This window comes from Acinonyx jubatus, chromosome C2, assembly GCF_027475565.1.
Source record: "Acinonyx jubatus isolate Ajub_Pintada_27869175 chromosome C2, VMU_Ajub_asm_v1.0, whole genome shotgun sequence".
Lineage (NCBI taxonomy): Eukaryota > Metazoa > Chordata > Mammalia > Carnivora > Felidae > Acinonyx > Acinonyx jubatus.
Genome location: NC_069384.1, coordinates 78,069,967 through 78,085,675, shown reverse-complemented (window position 1 = coordinate 78,085,675; position 15,709 = coordinate 78,069,967). Strand labels below are relative to the sequence as shown.

Genomic DNA, 15,709 nt, shown 5'->3' with positions numbered 1-15,709 from the left:
TTTTTTTCTCAATTAGATATTGGATTTTAATTATGCTATATGTACAAGTTTATAACCTGTTATTTTTATGTAAATACCAGATATAACATAAATAACATTCTGCAACATATATAGATCTTGAGATTAACAAAAATGAATCGAAAATAGTGTCAGAATGAGAAGGATCTTAGTTTATATACCATTCCAAAGGACGTCAGGTATCAGACTTTGAGATCAAGGGTGTTTCTTAGATGTTTTAAGCTACCAGAAATGTGGGTTTTTTTTCATTTTTTTAATGTTTATTTATTTTTGAGAGAGTGACAGAGAGAGAGTGCAAGAGGGAGAGAGACAGAGAGAATGGGAGACACAGAATCTGAAGCAAGTTCCAGTCTCTGAGCTGTCAGTACAGAGTCTGACTTGGGGCTTGAACTCAGGAACCATGAGATTGTGACCTGAGCCAAAGTTGGACACTTAACCAACTGAGCCACCCAGTCAGCCCTGCTACCAGGGATGTTTAAAATTTCCCAGTCATATCCCCTTGCTTATAAAGAGGAAATTGAGACCAACAAAAGCACATTTGTTTGGCCCAGGACTTTCAGACCTTGGCCCAAATTAAAATTGGGAAATTGGGTCCCTGAGAATGTTTGTCCTGGAATTTCTTATTGTTTCATATTTTGCAATTCTAAAAACAAAAACAAACAACAACAACAACAGAATAAAATTACTCTTCATTTTACCATCGGAAGGAGGTTCTTCTGGAAGAAGAGATTGTCCAGACGATTGAGCTCTGTTAGCCATTTGCATCTCAGCTGATAAAGGGTATCAGAAGTGGTGTGGATACCTTGCTCTTGGCCTAGTCACCATCTCTTTGCTGTTCCATAGAGCTCAGTCACTAGGTACCAGGGCCAAAGTCATGGTGATCTGTCCCACAAGCCATGCTCAGATTTCCAGTTGGTGGTGGCTGTCTGGAAAAGAGGAAACATAAATTCTTGATTACTCCAAATTCTAGCCCGTTTACTTCACTGCAGGATCTAAAATCGCAAATAGACTCTACCAGCAAAGCTTTCCAAAATATAAATGGGCAAAATAGCAAGGAATGATTTGGGGGACCATTCAAACTAGGACTGTCATTGCTCTTGTCATTGTTATTTTTGAGATGACTGTTCGCATTTTGCAAAACACTCTGCCTATTGCCTACCACCTCTGAGGTTATAAACGATAATCTCAATAGTCGCCCAGAGAGAATGGGAAAGGAGCTACCTCCGCTCCGCGCTCCGGGAGGGAGTGACAAAGACTGATGGGCGAGCAACCTTTGCTTCCAGATTGCTCCTCTGTTGCCTCACCCTTTTCAGGCATCACCAGCTACCAGAAATGCATCTACTCCATGTGGTCATTGCAGGATTTATCTGGGCATTTGCTGAACCTGCTCGCAATTTATTTTTATTTCTTCCGATAGACGTGGATTTGGCACAGGAGAGTGGATTCTTTCTGGAACAGCAGATGTGCCTGGTACACTCGTTTGCTATAACCATTTGTGCTGTGGTTGAAAAAAAAAACTTTTTTTTAAGAGTGCAGAATTGTTGAAGGAGGAGGGTTAAAAAACCAGAACCATTTTAGCGATTATGCAAAGTTAGGATGTGAGTAATTTTGCCGCAGTTAGTCATTATGTGCTTTCATAGCTTGTTTTACAAGGATAAAGGGATATGTACAGGTTTGGTGAATAGAGCCCTTATTTGTCCCTAATAGTCGCTTTTTATGAAAACATTTTCTACCCTTCCTCCTACTCTGTGGCGAAGTGCTCTCTCCTTAGAAATTATACCCTTCTGTGATTCAGCCCCTTTGTCCATCCACAATAAGTGGACAGTCTCCATTTCTGAGAACAAATGTGTCGGAAGAGAAACTTTATTTTCCGATACACTATATAATGTGAATGATGTATATCCAAAGCCCAGTGATACAGTGGTCATTTAAAAGCGAGCATGCTTTCTGCAAAAGGAAAGAAAAAAAAATAACAAGCACGCATCGAGTGACTCTGCTATGAGCCTAATGTGCTGTGAATATGGTGTCCTTTTGATCTTTTATTTGAAACATTCAATAGGTCTTAGCAAATTTTGCTCACAGAGTTCCCTAAGGACTGTGACACAGCACCTATTCCTTTTTTACTTTGCTTTCGGTCACCCAGATTCCTTTGGAAATATGTGAACGAAGGTCTGTTTGTTTCCACTGTAGCAAATATAGCCACTTGCTCACACTGGTGGCTTCCCTTACTGAATTCCACTACTATTTTGGAAACTCCTGTATGAAAACACAGCAACCCAGCTTGTCCCCATTGAGCCTTGTCGGTGATTTCCATGTGATGCGGCCGGGTGTCTATACGCTGGGGTTCGCTTTTGTTGGAAAACAAAACTGGGTCTGTTGCCTTTTTATAGGCTTATTTATTACTAAGTCTGGTCATTCTGGTGTGATGTCAAGAACACTGGTGTTACAGCCTGGAAAACTGGGTTCTAATTCTGACCCTTTCAAGGCCTCATCACTCTGGGTGAATCTTTCCTAAGCCTTCCCTTGAGGAGAAGGTAGAAATTTGCGACCTTCAAATTCCTTCAAGCTGTAATACTCCATGATTCTGTAAAGCATAGTGGATAATAATGCATAAATAAATCAACCTTATTTCTTCTTTCTCAAATATTTCTTTGTGCTTACATCTGCCCCAGATAACTCTTTTCAGACTGTGTCTCAAAAGTGGTCACATTTTAAATTCTACCACTGACATGCAAATTTTAGCAATGAGAAACCCCTACAGGACTTGAGGGTTTCCTGAGAGAAGAGATCCTGCCCTTATATTCATCTTTTTGTCCTTAATGGCTTCTGAGAAGCACTAATAGGCTGGAATCGTTGGGTCTATTATAGTAGTTGATTATAACCGAACACTACTAAATCACGCTCACCACATTTCCTGTTACCTATAGCTAACAATACTAAAACATATAAACTAAGAATATCTTTTAAAGTTTATTTATTTTTAGAGGAAGAGGGAGCACGGGGGAGAGGCAGAGAGAGAGGAAGGGAGAATCCCAAGCAGGCTCCACACCCGCAGTGCAGAGCCCGATGCAGGATTAGAGCTCACAAACTTTGATATCACGACTTGAGCCTAAATCAAGAGTCGGATACTTAACCAACTGAGCCACCAGGTGCCCCCAAATATTTTTTTAGTTACATTGAATTCCACAACCCTCCATCATACTTAAATAACTATTGTGTAGCTTTTCATATAAGTAAAGCTTTTTACTTTACAAAACTGGCAGGGGATGAAAAAGAGTGGGACGGTTATAATTTAACCAACCACTGCCATTATTGTCTCATTTTATTAAATATATCTTACTCTTACAGCATTTGTCCGTAGTGCACTACGGAAATAACTTTCATTTACTGAACAGACACTTATGCAGCATCGGTTTGTTAGATGCTAAAGGCATTGTGTTGAATGAGAGTGACAGGTTCTCACCTGTAGGATGCTTGGGGAGACGAGAAGGTTACGGAAGGAACTGGAAACAATGGACAAGGGTTATCATTTGAGAAGTTCAGTCTGTTAAAGGGACATGAGTGATAGACAACTTCACCTAGACTTAGAGGCTCAAGACTGCCTCTTCCGAAGAAGTGTCATTCATTTAAAACCTGAAGGATGAATACTCATTAAGAGTTGAGAAGTGGAGGGGCGCCTGGGTGGCGCAGTCGGTTAAGCGTCCGACTTCAGCCAGGTCACGATCTCGCGGTCCGTGGGCCCAGAGCCCCGCGTCAGGCTCTGGGCTGATGGCTCAGAGCCTGGAGCCTGTTTCCGATTCTGTGTCTCCCTCTCTCTCTGCCCCTCCCCCGTTCATGCTCTGTCTCTCTCTGTCCCAAAAATAAATACACGTTGGAAAAAAAAAAAAAAGAGTTGAGAAGTGGAAAAAAAAAATTTTAAAAGGGGCACCTGGGTGGCTCAGTCGGTTAAGTGGTCAACTTCGGCTCAGGTCATGATCTCACGGTTTTTGAGTTCAAGCCCTGCGTCGGGCTCTGTGCTGACAGCTCAGAGCCTGGAGCCTGCTTCAGATTCTGTGTCTCCCTCTCTCTGACCCTCCCCCATTCATGCTCTGTCTCCCTCTGTCTCAAAAATAAATAAACTTTAAAAAAAAAAAGAGTTGTGAAGTGGGAGCTAGTGGAAAATGTTCAGGGTAGGTATCCACAGGATAGCTGGAGCGTCCAGTCCCAGGGGAGGGAAGGGAGGAGACAAGGAAGCTAAGTGGTGGCTCTTTCAGGAAGGAATTTGAACTTCCTTCTAAGAGCAGTGGGAACCTTCAAGAGATTTCAATAAAGAAAGGGGATGATCTTATTTGGATTTTTGAAATATGCTGGTTGCAGCATAGAGGATGTACTACAGGACGATAAGAGGTCAGTTTAAAAAAAAAATTCAGGGGCACCTGGGTGGTTCAGTCAGTTAAGCATAGGACTCTTGATTTAGGCTCAGGTCATGATCTCCCAGTTTGTGAGTTCGAGCCCCAGGTCAGGCTCTGTGCTGCATTGAGGACTCTCTCTCTGCCCCTACCACATGCGCTCTCTCTCTCAAAAGTAAATGAACTTTAAAAAAATAAAAATAAATTTATATATAAGCATATGTGCCCATGTATTCGGTATATAAATTGCAGTGAATTAGGGCGGCAATGATAGTGGACTGAACTAGGGTAGTGAGAACTGGAAAGGGTACAGGTAATTAGGAGTTAGAACCAAAAACCTTTGCTATACCAAGGAGAGAAAGAATTGCATGGCTGTATTTGTAACATCCAATCACATGACCATGCATCTTAAAGATAACCTACTAACCTTAGCATAGTACTGATTTACAAATTTTCTGTCAATATACATATGCAGTGTACATATGCTTTTATTTTTTTTAATTAAAATTTTTTTTAATATTTATTTTTGAGAGAGAGAAAGAGAGAGAGAGAGAGAGACAGTGCAAGAAGGGGAGGGGCCAAGAGAGAGGGAGACACAGAATCGGAAGCAGGCTCCAGGCTCTGCAGAGCCTGACATCGGGCTCGAACTCATGAACTGGGAGATCGTAACCCTCTGAGCTCAAGTCAGAAGCTTAACCAACCGAGCCACCCAGGCGCCCCACATAGGCTTTTCCTTATAGACTTATTTGAACATGTGTTCCTTGCTTGCCAGCTGCTAACATCCCATCGGATCCGTGCACCATGATTTCTTCAACCACCCTCTAATAGTTTGTAAATAAGCAATTAAACATAAGTTGCGGGCATTTTAATGGCTCTTGATTGCCGGTTTACCCACCAAAAGAATTATTCCAACTTCCAGTGCTACCGGCCATGTAAAAATACACCTGTGCTGTCATACTGTCACTGAGACCGTGTTTTGTTGTTTCTGGGCTAATTAGTTCACCGCTTGGTACTTTTCACCTGACCCCTGGCCTGATTGGACAAAAGTGCACAGGCCCTTGAAGGGGATGATTCCGTGTATGATATCATTTGCTATTGAAATAGGCTCTCCTGTCACTTTGTTCCTAGATTATTGAACACGCTCGGATTGAATTAACCCTCATCACAATGGCATTTTATCCAGGGCCAGCCACATGCATGCTAGGGACTAAGTGTACCGTACTGTATGGGTATTACATAAACCGCAGCCTCAAAGACCTCTCAAGTTCAAAAGTGATGACATACCACATCTTATTTGACAGCTATTTGCGGGGCGGGGGAGGGGTGGATGGGGGTTACTCTCCTTGAAATGCTGGCTTTCTTGGTGTTAATATGATGACATGATAGTTTTATGACATGAGTGCAGGGCCTCCATGGGGTCACCGCTTCCCCGTGTGATAGTTAGGAACTCAGAAATGACGGTTCCCAAGGCGGTATCTTCATGCTGCCAATGGACTTGATTTTATTTCCGGGAAAACAAGCTGACCTGCCAGCATTGGTGTCTTCAGTAGTCTGGGGAGCCACTTGTCCTCAAAGTCACTTATACCCAGTCAGAAGTGTGGTAAGAATTAATTACACGGAAAAGCTTCTAAGGCAAAAACTGCTCTGGAGTGCACACCCGACCCAAACTAAAGCTGCTGTGTCTGAAGCACCTCTGAAGCTCTTAAGAGTAGCCCCTCTCTAGCTGTAGTTCATGTCTGTGGAACGGTGCACTGTGAAGTGAACAAGTTTGATACGATGCACAGAAGGAAGAGATTTATTTCTGCTTCTCTCTGACAGGAACTCTTTGTGAGACTTGTAAGGGGCGCGTGCGCGTGCGTGCATGTGTGTGTGCGTGCGTGTGTGTGTGTGGTTTAGGTGCACAACAGCTGAGGATTAGTGTATTAGTCATGTCTCTGTATCGGCAGTAATGTTTTGAACTCAGTGACACTAATTAAAATCCTGCGATTTTAATTCCAGAAGTAATCTTTTGAGATCATTTTAACCATTCACCAGTTCTCAGCTACCATTTATGAGGTATCTTTTTTCTTTAATGTGGAAAATACAGAAAAACTATGAAGATGGAAACACAAGTTTCTGTTAATTGCATCTGCTAATGTAATTTTTCACCTCTTAAGAATATTTATAAACCATTTGCAATGTTCCTTTTTCTTCTTTATGCACACACACTCACACATGCAAGTTGGGACACTATGATAGTTTTTGGTGTGTCAGTTTCTTTAAAAAATGTATATTTTTCATATGTAGTATTTAATACACACATATACTCTGATTTAAAAAAAAAAGTAATATGTGGTTGTGTTAGGCACTTTGGAAAATAGAAAAAAGTGTACAGAACACCAAACATCACCTCCTTAAAATATCCACTGTTACCATTTTGAGACTAGATCTTTCTAGCCATGTAAGTAAGTATGCATGTGTGAGAGTTCTAGATAGGTGCAAATATGGATTAACAGATACAAAACGTCACCAAACCTGATTTTTTAAATGTATAAGGTTATTGACTTTTTATTGTTATTCCTTTCTTGTTCTTTTTCTCTTTTACTTTTATGGTGAAGTATATGACAAAACCCGCCATCTTATCCATTTCTAAGAATGTGTTGAGTACATTAACATTGTTGTGCAACCATTACCACCATCCATCTCCAGAACTTGTTATCTTCCCAGACTGAGACTCTATACCCATTAGCTAATTAGTCCCCATTCCTCCCTCCCCCCTCCCTTCTGGGTGACCACATTGTACTTTCTGTCTTTGTGAATTTGACGACTCTAGACACCTGAGGTCATTGGAATCCTATAGTACGTGTCCTTTGGTAACTGGCGTATTTCATCCCAGCACCGTGTTTTAAGGTTGATTCCTGTGTCAGAATTGCTTTCTCGTTTTAGCCTGAGTAACATAATACTGTATGGGTAGACCACATTTGGTTTATGTACTGACCTGTCAGTGGACACGTGGGTTGCTGCCACATTTTAGCTGTTGCAAACGATGCTGCTATGAACAACGAGTGTGCAGATACTCATGAGAGTCCCTGCTCTCAGTTCGTTGTGGGGTGTATGCCAGGAGTGGGATTGGTGGATTGCTGATAATGTTAAATGTTTTTAAACATTTAATGGTATAGTTTTCAATTGTGGAAGAGTATTCCATTATATGAATGCACCATCATTGATTTCACCAGCTCCCATGTATCGATTATTTAAATTGTTTATAACCTTATAACCTTTCGTTTTTATATATTATATGACCATGACCATTTTTAGAAACCAAACGGTTATGCTATCTTATGGTAATTTCCTTAGGTTAAATTCCTAGAAACGAAAGGTATAGACTTTATTAGGACTTACGATACGTATCACCAAGTTCACCCAGACACATATTGCTCATGAAGAGTTTATAGAACCCAACAAACACCGCATTGCTCCCTAAGTCTAACTCACAAAAACATTGTCCTTTGAAGATAATTGGGGTGACCCCTTTGCATTATTTCTATCCCCCAACTCCACGTATGCCTCACTATTCTGCTTTAACAACACTACCTAAGAAGGTAGTTGTGAATTCTGGATTCACCAAAAAATCATGTGTCCCTCTCTTTAATTTACAGATTTCAATCTCTGGGTGGATCTAAGATAATAATTATTAATTAGAAAGGCCTAATGAAAGATAACTTGTATTAAAAAGCCCCCAATGGTCCTGCTGTGTAGCCAGATTTGAGAAGTACTTCTCTTAATGTACAGTATTATGGTCGTGTATTCTACTCTTGTTCTGCTAGGTTGTTTTCTAGCTCATGGGGTCATCTATCAAGTGGATAATATGGCCTGAATGAGTGAGAAATGGATCTGCTCTAGGTACTAATCCTGAATTCCCTGGCACCTGGCTGGTTCAGTCGGTAGAGAATGTGATTCTTGTCATGAATTCAAGACCCACGTTGGGCATAGAACTTATTTAAAAATCAATCAATCTTGAGTTTTGGAAAATAATCAGTAAGGGCACTCAAGAAACCAAAAAAAAAAAAAAAAAAGTAATTACTCAATTAAACACATAGAGAAAATAAGACTGTAATTTTTAATTAAAAAATAACAGTAGCAAATATGAGAATGCATGGCATTATAACTGACATAGGTGATCTGTGTTTGCATTTTTTTCTCACTGTACAAACTTAGAAGCCAAGTCTAGCTATTCATTTATCCAGCCGTTATTTATTAAGTACCTTCCTGGTGTGAATCCTTAGTGATGAGATCAGGCTCTTATTGGCCATTAAAACTAATTTTAAACATTCAGAATTTACTCTTGGAATCGCTGGATTTTGAATGTCATTATATCTTTTGTAGAGAAATAGTATTAGAGGAACAAGTGGGTGGGCTCCCGTCAACCCTGAGCATCATCCAGTGAAGCTCATCTTTTGTCTGTGTTAAAGAAAGAGTTTTATTTCAAGAAAAAGATGCACTCCTCATTTAAAACAAAAAGAGAAAAATAACAGCAGTCTTAAGTCTTCTTCTTTGTTCAGATGAGAAGTCAATCTAGAGAAGTAATGTTCCTTTTTCATTGTTACCCAACTACACAGTGGTGAAGCTGGAAGTTTTTGTCCCCTGAATTCCAACATGGGACCCTTCAATTTCATTCATCATGGTATTTCTATTTGCCAGCGTCCTTAAGTTAGAATGGGAGTTGAAAATGCACCTCGTGTGCCACATTTGTCCTGCAGAAATCCTTCCTGTGGCTTTTCAGTGTTTGCAAAGAAAAATGACCGTAAAGTCAGAAGAGAAACATTGGATCCATATTTCACAGGGCAGCAATTAGCTGGCACGGTGTAGCAGCAGGCGTTTAGACAGAGTATGGACTCTCCAATTTAACACAGTCTACCTCTTTCTGTTTCCTCCCAGATCCCAGCCCTGAGTATCTGTTGTCTCCTTTACTCTGTTATTTTTCTTCTAGGAGAGAAATGTGTCTGTTCCCACATCTAGATCTCATGACTCTTAAATTTGGGAAAACCATAGATAGAGTGGAAAGGCCTCTTTTTTTTTTCTTTTTTCTTTGCTTTTTCGACATGTGGTCTAGTTCACCCTTACTTTGCTGGAGAGAAACAAACCGGTTTTTAAAACCCGAAACGAGGGAGCCTGGCTCCCTGGGTTTGAATTCCACATCTGCCACCTTTTAGGTGTGTGTATAACCTTGGCAGTTACTTAATTTCTCTGTGTTTCAGTATCTTCATCTCGAAAATAGGGATAATAATAGTTTCCGTCTCAAGGGTGCCTGTGAGGATTAAGTATAAATAGTGTTCAAACTGTTTACACAAAGGGCAGGTAACATTAAGTGTTTGCCATTTTTACGCATTTTTTGATATCAATGAATATTTGAATTTGTTTTCCTGCCACAAGGATATACAAAGTTGACAACCGTAAAGGAAAATACTTCATCAAGTCTTGTCCCCATAACTGTACATAAGTGTCATGAAAGTAAAATTGAAGTTGAAACGCTCAGAATCCTTTCTGACAAATCAACCATATCCCGTTCCATGGTTTATCTGTTCTTTGTCCATATGGAAATAACATTTCCTACAGCTTCAACTGTATTACGTATATGATTGATTTCACATTCTGTGTTTGTCATTTAGCATTTATATTTTCATTTGCCATCGTAGGCGTTTTTCCATGTCACTGTACTAGCTGGAATCAAAATATATGAAGCGGCTCTGAGTTTTATACAATCGCTTTTATGTAGGACTTTCGCTTTTGAATACATTCCCCTTCTCTTACCTTAGAAAATTTTCTTTATTAGTAGAAACCCTTTTACTTACCGCTCCCCTGTTTTGTCCAAAAAATCTAATTAAGAATTCTCTGAGTGCAGTGACTCTGACTTCCTTCGTCTGTTTGTGGTTTTAGCAACTAGCTCAGTAACCAACACACAGCAGAATTTCAATTTTTTTAATTGAATAAATAACTTTGATTAATTAAATTTCTAGAGATTGGGGCATTGTGATTACTTGGTAGTTCAAATGCATTTCGTTGCGGTACATGTTGTTAAAGATTATTCTAATATGCATTCGTCTCTTTTCTTTTGCAGTAATTTTATTTAAAATTTGGCCCTTAACTATATCTGTAAGAGATTAGAGCCAGCATCCAGTAGAATTTGCATATACAATATAACCATCAAAATGAAAGTAAGCATTTCGACGCTTCTTTGAAAGATAGTAGTATTAATCAATTCAAAAAGTAAAGCCATTGAACTATTTAGAGAAAGGGAAAAACTAATGAGATTACTGTAATTAAGCATGCATTAAATGCATGACAGCGTTTCTTGATTGTCAAGTAATAAGAGAAACGAGGTAGCTCGTATTTTGCATGTTGGGTTATAATCTGACAAGGAAATGAATTCTTCTTGGAGTCCAAATTCATTCAGTCATTCATGTATTCAAATGTTTGTCAAATGCCCACTATTGGCTATGATATGCAAAAGCCACTGGGGAAGCAGTAGTGAGTACAAGGGTAGAGTCCCTGACACTGTGAAGACAGACACGTACAAGTACAAGTGTGATATGTGTAGGAGAGCAGTAATCAGTGCTCACTCTGCCGGAGGATTCAGCAGAGCTCACCGAGGAACCACACTCAGGGTGACACTTAAAGGGTCCTGAGGAATTAGCTCCTTAGAATTCACATGGTGATGGCACCTGAGAGCCTGGCACACTGGCTATGAGAAAAAGTCAGTGTCAGAGATTGATAGAGTGTGTACCTTTCACGGAGAGGCAGAAGAGCTAGTGTGCAAAACAATCCCCTAAGCGTTGAAAACTTTTAAGCAGGAAAGTAATGTGATGAAATCTGTGTTTGAGAGGAAGCGCTCCGTCTACAGAATAAGGATTCCTTGAAGAGGGAAAAAGAGTACACCCTAGGATACCAGTCTGGATTCCTGTTGGAGAATTCACAGTGACGGGTGGTGGTATCTTGGAATAGAGTCACCACAGAGGAGGAAATGAGGAAATGTGGAAAGATTTGGGAGTTACGGAACTCCTTGCTTAGGAAATAGAATCGACAGGATTTAGTACTTGAATGGGATGTGAGGGAGAGGCTCAAGAATGACTCCTAGTGTTCTCATTTGAGCAACACCTGTGTGGATGAGAAAACCAGACGGGAATAGAAGGGCAGATTCAAGGAAGATGATGAGACAGTTTTTCACATGTTGAGCCTGAAAGGCATTTGAGACGTCCAAGCAGACACATAAAATAAACAGCTGAATAGCTGGGCCTGGTATTCAGAATGCTGGTGAATTCTGGAGATAGAAACTCAAGAGACTCTTCATAATGCGGAAGGTATTTTAAGTTGTGTATATGGTCCTGGAAAGAGTTAATAGAGAGAAAAAGAGGGAGAGAAGAGAGGAGGGCCTGTGTCAGATAAAGAGGGTCATTATTCAGGGGCCATTGGGCAATATGGTGACGACTGGTCATCAGTAGGAATTTTAAAGAAAGATTAGTGAAGTGCTTCTAACAGATCCCTAGAAAGAGCCTGAATCCCTGCTGTCACTGTTGAGCAGACATTAGGTCTTCGCTGCCTGTTCCTGGATTCTCTATTATGAAAGACAAATCTCTGTCTGTTTGAGATCATGATAATTTGGCTTTCTAGAGCTTACAGCTTGACTTCTTTCCAACTTAAAAAACATGCAAGTCGATTATTAAAACACCAGAAGGTAACTGTTTTAATGGGGACTATGTACAAAGTTCATGGGGAATATAACTGAAGGACCACAGAAAGAACGTCCAAATCATTACAGGGGAGTCTAGAATGACAGTACAGAAGGCACATCATTTGATCTGAGACTTGCAGAATAAGTAGGCAACTGCCCAGATGGCTATGTTTGAGCAGCAGGGGAGCAGCGCGGTAGAGATTGGATAGAACAGATCAGAGACTGTAGAAGGAGGTCCTGGCTGACGGATCTGAGTGCAGACATAACTGTGTGATCTATTCCAGTCTCTGCATACGCCTCAAATTGCTGGAGTGTGTGATGTGAGTGATGGTAGAAAAAAGGAGGCAGCTGGCCAGGGAGGCAGGGGCTAGACTGGAAATTATTTTAAAGTATATTAAAAACAAACAAACAAACAAAGAGCACAACATAATAAAACAAGCTCAACACAAAGCAGGGCCATTGGCAGATTGCGATCAGCAGAGAACCAGGCTCAGAGGGTCACGTTAGAGAGATGACTGTGGCGTTATTGAGGGAGGGGAGTGAGAAAGAAGTGAAGTTCGCTGATGGCAATGAACAGCTCAGGGAAGTGGCGATGAGGGTAAACAGCAGCGGAAGGAAAACGAGACTGGAGTTAAATGTAAGGATATAAGAAAGAAACGGAGGATGCATAGAAGACATAGTGGTAGGTTGGAGCAGGGGAGTGTGTGTGCGCTCGTGTGAGTGTGGTCAGGGAGCGGGTGGGAGGGGCAGGAGAGATTGAGGAATGGCCGGACCTTATCCTGACCTGGCCACAAAGGAAGTTGAGGACCTGCCCCATGGGGTGAGAACGAGAGGTGCTCTCGGTACCCCTTGTCTGTTGTTGTCCCGTGGCCACGACCAGTTCTTCCTGGTAATGGAGTATCCATCCACCAGATGTTGATTATATAGTAGCCCCTCTACCAGACTATAAACTCCTGGCGGACGGGGGACATGTGCTGTTCATCCCAGGATGTTGCCCTTCTCCCATTAACCTCACAGAGCTTTACATGATGGTTAGAAAATAATTAATGGAAAAATAACCACATAAAAAGACTTACAGAGATTCAAGTCATATAATATATATATTACAAATACATATTATATATTTTATATATACATGTATATGTAATATATATGTATATATTATATATATATATATTCCTGTAATTTTAAAATGTGCTTGATTTTCAAAATAAAAATGTTAAATCATGATAAAACTTTAAGAATTTCTGCAAAAACAAAAAAGAAATGATATGCCAAAAAGAAATACTCGGAAGTGCCAACTAATTCAGTGAGTAGAAAAGATTCACTATGTATTTAATTGAATATGTGGGCCAGGAAAATGTTGCCATAGCTTTCTTTAACTTTGAAGAACATAAATAAATACGCTTTAAAATGATTCCTGTTCTTTACCCCTTCCACCTCCAGTGAGGTAAAGAGTGTAAAATTGCAAAGGGAAAAATATAGCTAAATGTGCTATTTTCACTCCCGTAGTTACGATATAGAAAATAGTCAGAAGCATGCCGGCACATACACAGCAGAATTCATAATAAAGTTGTGGGAAACCTTCTCATCCCCCAAAGAGAGTTCCACTGGTGAGATATTTCCTAGAAGCAAGCAATGACTTCTGAAACTGTGACCTGATGCCTTCCTTCAAAGACTTTTCGGAGGTTTAAAGTGTGTGTGTGTGTGTGTGTGTGTGTGTGTGTGTGTGTGTGTTCACCAAAAAAAAGAGGAATTTTGTTGGAAAATGTTGCTTCTCAGGAGTTAGGTCTATATTAATTCTTTTTTATTCTTACTTTATCATTGTGATTGGCTTTCATTTCCAAAATCTGTGATTTCTGCAGGATCTGCTCTGGGGACAGACTTCTCTACAGCTGCAGCACAGAGTACGCCTGTCATTAGCCCAGTTGCTCAGTCACTGTCTCCATTTATAGTTGGGTTTGTAAAGTGTTCAAAATAGGAACTCTGGGTTTCTGCTGATCTTGAGTCATCAAAGAAAAGAAAAGCTTTATTCCTTCTTACATTCAATTCCATCTATGCTGACATTTTTTTTTAAGACTGACATGGTTGACTGGGAAAAAAAACTGACCTTACCTTTTTTTTTTTTTTTTAGGTTCAAACTGACTCTCCCATGCTTTTTACTACAGAATGTCAGGATCTTAATTAACTGTGTGTGTATTTAGGAATTTCTTCAGGATGTATTTCTTAATACATTGCTTACTGAGGAAATGGAATTTCTTTCTCTTGAGTACTGTTGGACCCATCTTCATAAAGAAGGGAAAAGCTACTCTGCCAAGACAAGATTACTAAGGTTGCTTCAATTGCAAAAGTAAATGGCAAGTTTGTCCTCTGAGAGGCTAGTATCAGATAAGGGGGAAAAAAAAGATAACTGTATTTAACAGCCTCCGGTAACTTAAAGAACTAAATCTAGAATTATGAATTCTTTAGGGAAAAAGACAATTATAAATTGAGACCAATAAAATGTGGGAAAGAGAGCTGTAACTGTCAGAATCCCAACAAAAATGATAACATGCTGATTTATAAATGCATCGCGTACACAGGCATTTGGGTATAGAGAAGTGTTTAGGGACAGAGCGATCATCTGGAGCCAGCAGAGTCAGAGCTTTCATGTGCTCTAGGATCAAAGGGACCAAGGGGAGAAGGGTTATTTGGATCCAGAAGTAGAGAATGTTGTAGAGGAGAGATGCTAGAGAGAGGACCTGTGGCCTCCTTGGCTCACATCTGGGAACTTCACAGGTAGGTTGACAGAAGAAATGTAGCCCAAGAGTCTGTCACTTTCATTGGGATGCTGTTGCCATCTTGGGTTTGACAGTGATGTGTTTTGCTTTCTGCCCATGCAATGATGATAACATCCCCTAGTCACTGTGACAATAAGATTATCCCCACTCATTACCAAACGTCCCTGATCAGGAGGTGATTTTCTCTCCATTGAGAATTACTGTATGTCAACCAAATATCTCTGGGAGTGTTTTAATCTTTATCTCTGGATCAGTGTAGATCATCAGAAAGCTATATATATTTGAGTTGATAGACTTGCATCTTATGGTGGGGGCAAGATAGCTGTACCATCTACAGCCCCACATCCACCAACCAGGCAGGAAAGAAGAAACTGGCAAGGTAGGTAGGGGTGATGCTTCTATCAGGAGAATTTTTGTTTTCCCTAAAATGTTTAGCATATATCTCATTGGCCAGACCTGTGTCCCGTGGCAACGTTCTATCTCTGGTTGTAGTCTAGAGAAGTATTTTAAGTGAGGACATTGTCACCCTAAATAAAATAGAAATTCTTTGAGTAGTGAAGAAGGGGAGTAGGTATGAAGAAGCAGTTAGCGGCATCTTTCCCACAGCTATATATCTCTAGTGACTTGGTGTGGGTAAATGACATTAGAGTAACATAAGGCCTCACATCCCCTCTTCCTAAGAATATGTGAATTATCTTGGAAATTAATAAACAGCAAAATCAGGGTGTGGTCATTCATTTGTTGTATCAACAAATCTAATCATAGTAACTTAGAGCAAAATTAAAACATTCTGTCATTGACATATTTCCAGATCC

At 40.2% G+C, this 15,709-nt stretch overlaps 1 protein-coding gene and 1 long non-coding RNA gene across 18 annotated transcripts in view; one reads left to right on the top strand and one right to left on the bottom strand.

Moving 5' to 3' along the window:
• LPP (LIM domain containing preferred translocation partner in lipoma) overlaps window positions 1-15,709 on the top strand; it is a 669,728-nt gene that overhangs the window by 402,241 nt on the left and 251,778 nt on the right. The window contains exon 1 of one of the 17 annotated variants that reach the window (XM_053221079.1): window positions 14,267-14,464. The exons of the other annotated variants lie outside the window; for them this stretch is intronic. The gene's annotated coding sequence lies outside the window, so the exon portion shown is untranslated. Of the gene's footprint in view, window positions 1-14,266; window positions 14,465-15,709 lie in introns of those variants that run through there. 17 annotated transcript variants of the gene reach the window in all.
• On the bottom strand, window positions 690-2,173 carry LOC106968014 (uncharacterized). Its single transcript, XR_001429051.3, has 2 exons — window positions 1,240-2,173; window positions 690-944 (listed from the first exon to the last, which is right to left on the bottom strand). It is a non-coding gene; the product is annotated as an uncharacterized LOC106968014 (long non-coding RNA).